Here is a 12,752-nt window from a genome sequence, read left to right as displayed (position 1 = left end):
GAAGAATTAGTGGAGTGATTAGAAACAAAGATGATGGGTTAGAATTGAACTAATGGCATTGTTGTAAATAAGGTTAAGTTGGAGGGCATAATGGACTTATCTAATGCTTGCATGTGGACATAAAGGACATTAGATTTTGATGCATGAACTTAGGGAGTTGTTTGGCTTGCAAATCAGAATCCATGCAAGGGAATTAGAGAGAGAGCATAGAAGCAAAGAGAAGGAAGAAACTCATGATGCAAGTTCCATTTTCGCAGCTATGGATACAGCTCCACTAAAACAGGTATAACTCTCAACTCGTAACTCCGATCGTAACGATTCTGGTCCCATTGGAAAGCTAACGAATTTCTCTTCGATTTGCACCTATGGTTCGTGTTCATAGCTTCCGTTTCGAAGGAGAAAACTGACCTTGAAGTTGTGTCAGTGATGCTGAAAGTTGGTACAAGAGTGATTACGGGTTTGATGAATTTGGAGTTGGAATTTTGGTCAAGTTAGGAGCTCAATTGCAGCATGTTCATCATCTAAAGCTCCATTGATCCAAGGTGAGTCCTTAGATAGTGGCTTGGGGAATTTGCATGTTAGGGTTATAATTGGGGTTAGGGATTTTGTGAGAGATAATCATAAATTCATGTCACTAACATGTTAATTGTGTTGATTGTTAGTTGTTTTTGATTAATCATTGACTGGTATATCTTGATCAGTGTTGCATGTTAAATTCGTGGAAATGATATAGGTGATGTTTAGAATCAATTAGAAGTATTGAGACTGGTTTAAAAGCTTTAAAATGCAGAATTTGGGGTTCTGCAGGTGAAGTAACCGGTTACTTGGATGAGGTAACCGGTTACCTGGGAGCGAAAGTGAAAAAAATGGATTCTGGGCTGAAGTAACCGGTTACTTGAAATGAAGTAACCCGTTACTCTGCATGCTGAGCAGAATCTTCAGAATTTCGAAAATTCATATCTCCCACTTCGTGTACCCGTTTGACGCGTACCATATACCGTTAGAAAGCTATTAAAGTGTACTATCTAGGAAAATTATCCTTGGTGTCTAAATATTATTTTTCGGTATATCTGACATACTTTTAGTTAAAGTGCGACACTAATACTATGTAAATTGTGTATAGTAGACTGAACTAGCTCATTGTTTCTAACTGCTATGTTATGCTGGAATAAGAATGCTATATTATGATGAAATATGATCATTCTATTGATGCCCATTGTTTCGGTTAAACAATCGGGGTTGTCTGCTTGCGTGCTTTAGCGTTTGCTTATGTGTGTGTATGCTGAATCGAAGTAGACCCGGTACTAAGTTACGATTCGGACCGTGGGTCCTTGAGTTGTCTGTGGGACTGCCCTGATCATGGATCCTAGAGGCACATACCTGAACTACCGTTGCAGTGTGCTTGTGAGGGCCTGAAGGCGTTTACTCACTTGCTGTATACACACTCGCGTGCTCGGTATGATGGCGTTATGCGGCTAAGTAAGCCTACGCATAACAGGTAAACCATCTCTAATGATGCCATGTAGGCTACATCATTAGGTTCCTATCCGGATGGGCTCATGCGTCAAGACGGCGTGTTGCACTTGCTGTTAACACCACGTGCGTACAGATGGTTAATGGGACGATGTCGCCTCTTAGGCAAGGTCATCTCGCAGCCATGTAGGCTTGTGCGAACCCATTTAATCATTCTTGCAGGGTGCTTGTGTAAGTCTCTTGACAAATAGGCATGGGTGAACCCACCGAGGGTGTGTTAGTAACTTAGTCTAGTGGTATTAACGTACTTCTGGATTCCCCGTATATGGATGCGGGTTTTGCATACTTGGTTGCTTATATAATTGTATATCTGCATTAATCGTCCAATGGTGGATGATTCCTTGTTTTCTCCGTGCTTGTACCGGACGTGAGGATAAAACCCGGATCAATGGTGGATTCGATTTTGTCGATGCATGTACCCTGTAGAACCGAGTGGACCCATAGGATAGGAGGACTCACTGAGATTTAGTAATCTCACCCCAATCAACTTATATTTTTTCAGGTGCAGTTTAGTAGCTTTTGGCAGATAGCAGGTTCGGATTGACGGCTTAAAGTGGTGATGGCTCGGAGACCTAGTCAAATCTCATTTTCCGCTGTGCAGATCCATTGAAGACACATGTTTTGTAATTCTTATTGGAATTTCATGTTGTATTGTATTATGGATCTTTCTATATCTAAAGCTTTTGTATGTACTCAGTATCAATTTAACGTTTCATGCATAATATACTAGTCAGTTATGTATGGGGTGTTACAGTTGGTATCAGAGCAGGTCGATTCTCGGCCGAGCCATGAGACATCACTAGCAATTCCTTTCCTCCTCACATGTGTGCGTTGCTAGCCTGATTTTACTAAAATCTCATTCAGTTGTTGAACTTGATCAACTCATCGACTGAGTGTGGGACGGTAGAATTACGGCAGAGCCGCCACGAGGACTCGTAAACCTGTAAGTGTCGTGAACTCAAGTAGCAAGGATTAGTTGGGTGGTGAATTATATATGGAAGCTGGATTTATTGGACGACGTAAGTAGAAGGGATGTTGGAGTTGACAGACTTAAGAGAAGCATTTGACGCAGAGAAGTAATACCCGAACTACCAAGGTGTGGATTGAGACAACCAGAACCCCCAGGATTATGATTGGACGGAGTGAAACTTTCTCTAAGTCTTGGTAATAGCAAGGGAAAACCAGTAAGGATTGAGATAGGGCCTTGTAAGTGAGATTCTCCGAAGGTGTTGAGCTGAGATTTATTAGGATTCAGTACTGATGATGCTGCCGGTGTTAGGTGTGGCTGGTGAGCGGATAGGACAGAATAACCTTTGGAAGCACGGATAGAGGAGTCAGACCTTTCTGATTACGCTGGTATGGACAGTAATTGGATGGACGGAGTATTGGATCCTGATTCAGCTTGGTGTATCTTAGACGAAAGTGGTTACCTAGTAAAGGTTGGTGGAATGTATGAGTGTGGTAACTTACGATTGGGCGAGGCTTGAATACCCAGTCGATAGAAGAGGATATGTATTTCTATTCTTATCATTTTATATTTAGGTTCTAGAACTACACTAGATGGAATATGAAATGATGTAGAAGCGTGAAATGCAGTAACCTAAGTTCTTGTTAGTTGTTGTTCGTCTGACCCCGAGTGGAGCCATAGAACTACGCTTGGCGTTGGGTGTTCAGGCGAGTAAGAACTAAGATCTATCTGGAACATCAGTAGGATGATCGCAGTTGTGTTGGTTGTTAGGAACCATAGTATTCCTGTGAAATGAATTATCCTTGGAATCTCATGCATGCGTGGGACGAGTGGGTACGCGCACTGCATGGTAACCCGAAGTTGAACTTCAATCTTCGTGCTTAGCATTTTGGCTTTCCGAGTAAGTAAACCTTGGTGTGTAGCACTCTCAGGTTTTAGCATCCTGAGGAGTGTGATTCGAAGGATTTGAGGAACGATGAGCCTATTGGAAGCCTATTCAGACACTTGTCGGTTGTGACTTTAGGATACGCGTGGAGATCATTATACGCCACTGAGGTAGATACCTGGATACATGGCCTCGGAGTTAGACCACCATGTTGGTACTACCAGACGGGTATAATGCCACAGTATCGCTATCGTGCACAAAGATGCGTGAGTCATCTTTTTCCGACATGTGTGAGACAAGGTGATCTGAAACTCAAGGTAGAATTCTGATTCGGCACTCGTGAAACACAGATCCAGACTCTCATAAGGTATGTGGGATAAGGATCCATACGTCGCGCTCGATAGTAGAGGAATAACTAGACAGCCGATGGTGAAATGGATCAAGATCCAATACTACACTTATGGAGACTCTTAGTGATCGTGATTGCGTGGGTTAGTATCAGATTGTACCTCGGGGACGTTCTCGTTTCATGAAGTGTTAAGTTGGAAATTTTGCATGAGTGTCTAGGGTGGGACTCATGTGCGGTCCTGATATCCTGGTCAACATTTTGAGCGGCTATCCTATACCATTAGCGACTAGTGACAGACTAGGCGAAATGTATCTTGGTTCGGCTCGATGTGATGTGTCTGGTAGGGTATTGGTAGATGCTCAGAGCAAAGAAGTGTGAATATAGGTAAAGCATAGACATTTTGTTTGAGAACTGCTAAGGAATTTATAAGAGAGATGTTCGAAGTGCAAATTGCAAAGTGCAATTTCTTGCATTGTGGCTACACTTAGACCGTTGGAAGCACTGCAATGAAGGATGCAGCCGCTGAGGAAGTCAGTTCAGTGTCTGATTCAGAGGTGGAACATACGATAGATGACTGTGTGAATGGAGTGTGGCTATGGGAGGATTGTTATATCAGTAAGTCGCACGAGTTATCAGAGGTGATACCACATTAAGAGAATGAAGGTGTATGGTAGAGTGGAAGTTGTGTAAAACTGCTAGAGTTATCATGAGCTGCAGTATGTTGTGAAGGATTCGATACACCCGGTTGAGCAACAAAGTTTGGTTGGATGAAAAACATAGCAGTTGTACGCTGTGGAAATCAGTGACAAGGACGAACCTCTAAGTCAGTGAGTATTTGGGTTTCAATGTCCTAAGAAAGGAACGTGTACCTAAGTTGTGGTAGATGAACTATATGGAATGGCAGAGTAAGTAGAAGCTTGATTCTAGAGAGTATGCAATTTCGAAGAGTAGTAGCCGATGATGGATGTACATGGAATTCTGGCACGTGTTGTAATTGGACAACTGCAGATAAGGAACTATTGTGTATTAATGGGAACTAAGTGAATTATGGATATAATACGACTCAGAGGATTCCAGGGTGTGTGACTTGTTGGGATCAGAGTGGCGCAGCGGAAGCGTGGTGGGCATGTAACACCCGAGGCCGAAGAAGGCGAGGGGTGGTTGCACCGCATGTAACACCTGAGGCCGAAGAGGGCTAGGGTGGTCGCCACATCGGAATGAGAGGAATCCTAAGGCCGTGCAGGTATGAGACTGCATGGTTGAAGGAAAGCTTATAAGGATTGATAGGTACTACCTATACCAACAAGATGCATCTACTTTTCGGGAGCCCGTTCAATAAGAACTTCACAGTTAAGCGTGCTTGACTTGGAGTAGTATTGGGATGGGTGACCTTCTGGGAAGTTTCCCGGAAAGCATGCGAGTGAGGTCAAAGCATGTTGAAAAGACCCGTGCTGGTTTGTGGGGTCAGTCGATCATCCTGAAAGCAGTTTGGGGCGTTACAAATGGTATCAGAGCCAGACCTCTCCCAGTACGATGTGGTTCGAGGACGAACCATGCGGAAGCTGGTGGGCATGTAACACCCGAGGCCGAAGAAGGCGAGGGGTGGTTGCACCGCATGTAACACCTGAGGCCGAAGAGGGCTAGGGTGGTCGCCACATCGGAATGAGAGGAATCCTAAGGCCGTGCAGGTATGAGACTGCATGGTTGAAGGAAAGCTTATAAGGATTGATAGGTACTACCTATACCAACAAGATGCATCTACTTTTCGGGAGCCCGTTCAATAAGAACTTCACAGTTAAGCGTGCTTGACTTGGAGTAGTATTGGGATGGGTGACCTTCTGGGAAGTTTCCCGGAAAGCATGCGAGTGAGGTCAAAGCATGTTGAAAAGACCCGTGCTGGTTTGTGGGGTCAGTCGATCATCCTGAAAGCAGTTTGGGGCGTTACAAGTTCAGCCGTCGACATTGAAAATTACCTCATCGCCGTTCAAATATCTTAATGTCTAGCCACTTCGACGAGAAATAATCATCTACACGCAAGTGCATCTCCGAGGTTAATTGTCTACACCCAAGTTCATCACACCATTCGACCACATCCGCACAGCTATGTTCGCCGTCAACTTGGAATCTTCCACACATACATGGAATTTCCAACCAGTTCGTTGAATAGCAGCTGAAGCAACACATCAATGAAAAAATAGTGAGTTCTATTTACAACCGGTTGGTTGGAAGAAACAGAATATGGAACACAATTAAACTAATAAATCGCAGCAAAAAAATAGTGAGTTCTATTTATATCTTAAAATTAAAACTTACAAAGTCACTACAAACTAACCATTACTTGTTGTGTGAGAGTTATCAATCAAAAGAACATGCCACTCCAAATATGAAATCTGTACATATAAACAACATAAGAAGAAAAAAAGATAAAGTTAATACCGAATTGTTTCGGAATAGTAATCATGGTTGCTGGTTCACAAATGCAACGAGAGCAACCCGACATCTATAGGAAGACTTCGATCTCTTTTTTTGGTTTTGGCTAGGGCTTCATTAGCAATATTGTTATTGTTAATAGCAAATTTACAATTGTTTTTGAAAGAGAGAAGTTGGGAGAAGAAAGAGAGAGATGAAGAAGTAAGAGGGAAGAGTGTGAAGAAATGAAAGAAAGAGAGAGAAGGCTTGGATTGTAGATCCAAGCTTTGTGGTTTGATTAGACAAAACGTAAATTGTGGAAAAAGAAGCAAGCAAGGTACAAAGGAAAGATGGTGATGGAACACCAAGTTGGGAAGGCAGAACAACATTAGGGCATTATATGAGAAGGGGAGAGTTGAAATTGGATCAGTGGTAGCTTAACTTTTTTTATATGGTAGATAACATCGAAAAATACTTATCTCATTATTGTAAGAATTAAAATTGCAAATTAATTACAAGTTATGTTGGCAAGACAATCTATTTTCGACGGATCGACACAATTTAATTTGTATATATTTTATATACATTTTTTAAAAATTATTATACTATATTTATTTATTATTTCTAACAATAAATGGTGGAGATTATGTGTGAATCTTTTTTCTCTTTCTTCTATTTCACGCTACTGGCAGTCTGGAATTTAATGCAGGAGCAAGTTTTCCATTGGGCTCGGGTGGTGGTGACAAGTCTGGTCAGAAAATTATTAAAGTTAAACATAGAAACCGTAAGTAAAAGACCATTGTGTATGACAATCGTGGCTTTCTATCACCTGCTTCAGACTCTATACTACAGGAGCGCAAAAAATAAATAAGCTCTGAAAAGCGAACGCGAGATAATGCCTGCCCATTCGAGGATGTGGACAAGCGGTGCTATTGCTAATCTATTGCAAGTCAGCATATTGAAATTTGTTGGTCATTTTTCATCTTTGATAGGCAAAGGTATCAATTTTTCCAATTTTGTTATTGTGTGATATGATATAACATTTGTTATTGTATGATATGATAGAACATAAGTGATTCTAGGCCATACAATTCACATACTTGAAAGGTCTTTGTATTCTCCTCACTTGTAACATTAGCTGAGGATGATTTTGTAGTTTACCTATTTGCAACTTTCAGTCCAGTGAGCAACCTGTTTAATATTTTCTGCATTCTATATTGTATGATGATTTTTTGTTTACAGAGTGACAAATTATTCTTGTTCTTCTAAAGTTTAGGAAGCAAATAACTCACAATGATTGATTCTGCTAATTGAACTAATTGCAATTTGTCAAAAGTACTACACCAAGAGAAAATTTCAAAAAAAGATTGTGATTTGTAGCTATACACTAAAAACAAACAGAAGATTTAAAATAATATTTGAATGTGTCAACATTAACCAATCAAATTGACAAAATGTTTGTTTGCAATATTGAATTTCATGTAATTTTCAACGGTGGTGATGTCAGCTTCTTTAACGTCTTGAATCGCCCGAAAATAAATCCTTTCAATAAAACCTTAGCCTTCATTCCGTCAACTTTTACCAAAGGTGTTCCTTACTAGTTCCTTCCATTTGATTTCCCAACACCGATGATCAATACACAATGTCCACTGGTTTCTCCTTCTACAGGTACTATATAAATCGAGTCTTTTTACCATAATTAACAATGAATTTAGAGAGTACTCAAATCGGTTTTGCCTCTTATCTATAGGTTACTTCATAAATCCAGTCTTTTTTCAATAATTAAAAATGAATTTGGAAAAAACATAATAATTTCACTCAAATATTTTAGTTTTATCGTAACTCTATAATTATGACATTATTTCTAATTTTACATAAATTATAAGTATACGTTACCTTATAGGTGTCAAGAGTCTTGTCACAATAAAATGTAACTATCATAACCAAGTGTAACTATCCATTTCACTTATATCCGCGATATAGGCCTTTATAAGACACAATTTCAAGTGTTATGCTACTTTGCATAACCAAGTGGAGTGCGTCTATCACATTTCACATATAAGCCTTATCTTATTCATACTATTGATCTAAATATCCAGATCACATATCGCGTTTAAACAATGGACTAAGCATTGAGGCGAGAGTCGGAGTCTTGTAACTCAATATGGGCATCCAACTTCGCATTAAATCTAATGTCTTATTCGACAAACATCGCCTAACACGTATCTGACAAAATTGAAAATTGTTCAGTACAAATTGAAAATTGCCAAAATAAAAAAATGACCAAAACAAATAAATAAACTAACCAAAATGGAGTTGATTAATATATCTTAGTGTTCAATTATATTCTTAAACGAATAGTAGAAAAATGATGGGTTAAAAGAATATGAAATCTAATATTAACGGGCATGAAAACCCGTTAATACTAAATTTCATGATCATTTTTCCACTACTTGCTTAAGAAGAAAGTTGAACATCAAGAAATATTAAATCCACTCCATTTTGGTTAATTTATTTATTTATTTTGCTCCTTATTTTTATTTTGACAATTTTCAATTCTGTCAGATACGTGTTGGGCGATGTTCGTCGAAAAAGCCATCAGATTTAATGCGAAGTTGGATGACCAGAGGAATCTCAACTTTCGCCTTAATGCTTAGTCAACTGTTTCCTTGTAATATATGATATGGATCATTTGGATCAATGGTATGGGGAAAACAAAGCTTATGTGTGCAGTGTGGAGGACGCACACCCACTTGGTTATGCACAGAGACATAACACTCGAAATAGTTCCTTATAAAAGCCCATATCGCGAGTATAAGCCATATCGAGGCATACTAATTTTATACATAATTATATTTTCAAAAACCTTAAACATTTTATTACTCTCATGGTTTCTAAAATTTGATTTCTTTGTACTTTTAAATCTGTCTGACATTTGATTAGCAAAAGGGTTAGCATTCTCAAAATTTCTGATTGACACATTTTATTGTGAGAAGACTTTTGAGACCTATAAGGTAACATGTATCTATAATTTATAAAACATACTAATGTCATAATTATAGAGAATAGGATAAAACTAAAATATTTGAGTGAAATTATTATATTCTCAAAATTCATAGTTAATTATTGCAGAAAGCCTTGATTTATGAAGTACCTATAGGAAAAACCAATTTGAGTGAAATTATTATACTCTCTAAATTTGTTGTTATTATTGCAGAAAGATTTAGATTTATAAAGTACCTACATGAGTCGAATGGAAAGAACTTTTTAGAAGTAAGGACGACTTTGGTAAAGGTTGGGGGAATGAAGGCTATAGTTTTATCGATTTATTTTTGGGCAATTCAAGGGGTCAAAGAAGCTTGTATCACCACAATTGAAAATTACATGAAATATAATGCTGCAAACAAGCATGTTGCCAACTTGATTGATTGATGTTGAAACATTCAAATATTACTTGAGAGAAGACCAATATCGGTGTGATGAGCTTTCTAAATATAAGGAACATATTTGGCAGAGGTTGGGGAAACGAAGGTGATGCCAATGTTATCAAAATCGCGATCCAGATCGTGGAATCGCACGATTTTGCGATCTCAACCACCTCCACCGATCTGGATCGCAAGCAAGATCGTATAGTAGCAGAAATTGTGGCACAAATCTCGGTTTTGATAAACAGGTCGTGAAATCAGATAATTCTTAGAAATATTTCATAATCCCAAGCTTTAATTACCCGAGTCAATTTTGACCCGATTTGCAACCCGATGTTTCTCTGTTATGGCCTTTTGCGTTTTTGCTCGTTTTGTAATGAAGCTTAAAACTTTGTTTTGTCTTCACCTGCATTTTCCATTTTCGTTTTCGTCTTCATCTTTGTTTATCTGCGTTTTCACCTTCTAAAACATTCATATTTTGATTTGTTCTTCATCTTCTTGTTTATTTTTGTTTTTGCTTTTTGAAAAAAAATAATATTTTACATACATAATTTTACATTAGCACGTAATGGGTCAGCTTTATCACAAATCAACCTATCTCTTCTGCAGTGAGACACCACAAACATGCCACCACACATATCTACTATTTCTTTTCTTTTACTTTTCAATTTTGTTTTGTTTTGATATTTTAATAACTACTTTTGTTTTATTTTTATTTTATATTTATATATATATATATATATATATATATATATATATATATATATATATATATATATATATATATATATATAATATGCATTTAGCATTATTTTTATTTTGGTAAAATCTTCCTATTTTGATTATGATTTTATGTTTTATGATTTTGTTTTTCCCTATCGGTTCTATAAAAATAAGTGAGTAGAATCTTTCGATCTTAATTACGATTTTATATTTTACGATTTTGATATCCTCTTTCGATTTTACGTAAGATCTCGATTCTGACAACATTGGGTGATGCTTTAATCAATAGCGATTTATTTGTGGCGATTGAAGGTGCCACTGGAGCTTGCATCACCAAAAATATAGAGATTGACTGACATTTCATCAAGGAAAAACTTGATAGTGGTTTAATAGTTACATCCTATATTACTTCTAGACATCAACTAGTAGATGTGTTGATAAAAGGCTTGCCACCTGATCATTTCAATCAACTGACTTGCAAGCTGAGAATGATTGATATTCATTCTCCAGCTTGAGCGGGAGTGTTGGAATTACAAATTATTGGAATTATAATTTTGTATTTATGAGCCTGTTCATGTATCTATGAGTCTAAAAATCTATGCCTTGTAAATTACATACATGTACCTATGAAATAGCTTCAATTTTATCATGTAATTACTTGTGTGTAACTTAAGCATTTTACCAAATATTTAATTATCTACCTATAGGGTTTAGTCTCTTTGTTTTACATATACTATAGTCTGAATTTGTTAGTCTAGGCAGCCTATCTATCATGGCTGTAGTGTTTTGTCACTCTGCAATGGTTATAATTCTTAACGCATATTATAACAAAATTTAAATAAATCAGCCTAATTTTTTCATTTATGTCACATTGCATTCAGCGACACTTTAAAACACTTTGAAAACACTTTGACAACATTCAGCTTAAGACATTTTGAAAACATTCAGTATAATACAACCAAGCACACATAAAACACTTTGAAAATCAATTTAAAATCAGAAAATCAGCCTAAGACAAACTTCAAGGCACTTACAGTTACAATGCCCTTGCTCTAAGTCTCCTTCCATGCTATGTTGATTTTGGTCCATCTATACACAGAAAATTAAACCAGTTAAAGATTTTGGGTTAACTATTGGCCCTATCTTAGAATAGAACTCAGGATTTTGCAAAACTTAACAGTAGTAATTGATATACAAAGTTTGATGAATATATGCCGCAATATAAGACTAATCTAAATTCAAAGTTCAAACCAGATAAAAAAGTATGGGTAGCAAAACATATGAAATGGAAATGAAAGGAAAGGAAAGAGAAACACACCATCAAAATCACTCTAAGAGATTATATTTTGTAACTAACCAAGAGTAACAATAAATTCCCCAACTATCATTTCAGTCAAATACCAAGCAAACTCCGAGTCAAAGTAAGAAACAAATGGCCAGAACAGACACAAGCCAAGCCCCCATAAAAACAGTCTAGATGTAAAGAGAGCTGTGTTCAAAAGCACAATAAAGTAACATAAACTTCAGAGAAGACTCACCACCAACTATGGATGAAGTAGTAAACGGCAGATCGTTGGAGAGAGTGTTATTTATGCGCCAGATCTATGTTGTTGTGCTGCGTCAGAAATGATGAAGAAGATGTTGTTGTTGTTTCGCGTCACAGTTTCTCCGGCGAAGTGAGGAGTGAAGGAGTATGCACCAGATCTGTTTCAATGGTAGTTGAGAAGTGTCAGTTTTGGTACGGTGAGAGGTGAGTGAGGTGGTGGTCACGGTTTTGAGGAGGACAATAGCAATCCATCTCCAACTTAACTTTTGTGTTCAAACTAGGTTCAAAAATTGAAACAAACAAGAGAGACTAAAATAGTTAAGAAATTTATTTGCTTTGGTTTTTGTCACATTGCGGTCTTAGCTCTCCTCGTTATCCTTCAGGCAATAACCAGAAGGTGAAAGATAAAGGCTATGTTTGGATATCACAAAATGAACGGAACGGAATGGAGCGGAACGGAGTGGGATGGAGCGGAATGGAACGGAGCGGAACGAATGTACCATTCCATTGTTTGGAAATTTTAGGACGGAATAAGACAAATTGTTCATTCCGCCCAAATCGGAAGGGAAGGAATATGGTGGTAAGTGATGGAATAGAATGGAATCCATACCACTCATTTCCGCTCCGCTCCATCCGTTTTTAAATTATCCAAACAACGAAATATCATTTTATTTCATTCCGGTCTGCTCCATCCGATTCCATCAATCCAAACAAAGCCAAAGGGATGGCTACCGTATCTTTTGACTCTGCAGTAAAAAAGGCAAAAGGTTTGGAGTATAGCAGTAAAGATATCATATGATCTTTGTCTGAATATCCCACACGCCGAGAGGCATTTATTGTCGTATTGCTCAGGAACCAAGGTGAGCTGTTCTTTGTCTTGTAGTGTGTCAGACAGTGCCCCACATTCTCCTGGA

The sequence above is a fragment of the Vicia villosa genome, linkage group LG1 (genome assembly GCF_029867415.1).
Source record: "Vicia villosa cultivar HV-30 ecotype Madison, WI linkage group LG1, Vvil1.0, whole genome shotgun sequence".
NCBI lineage: Eukaryota > Viridiplantae > Streptophyta > Magnoliopsida > Fabales > Fabaceae > Vicia > Vicia villosa.
Note: the sequence above shows the minus strand (reverse complement) of the source record.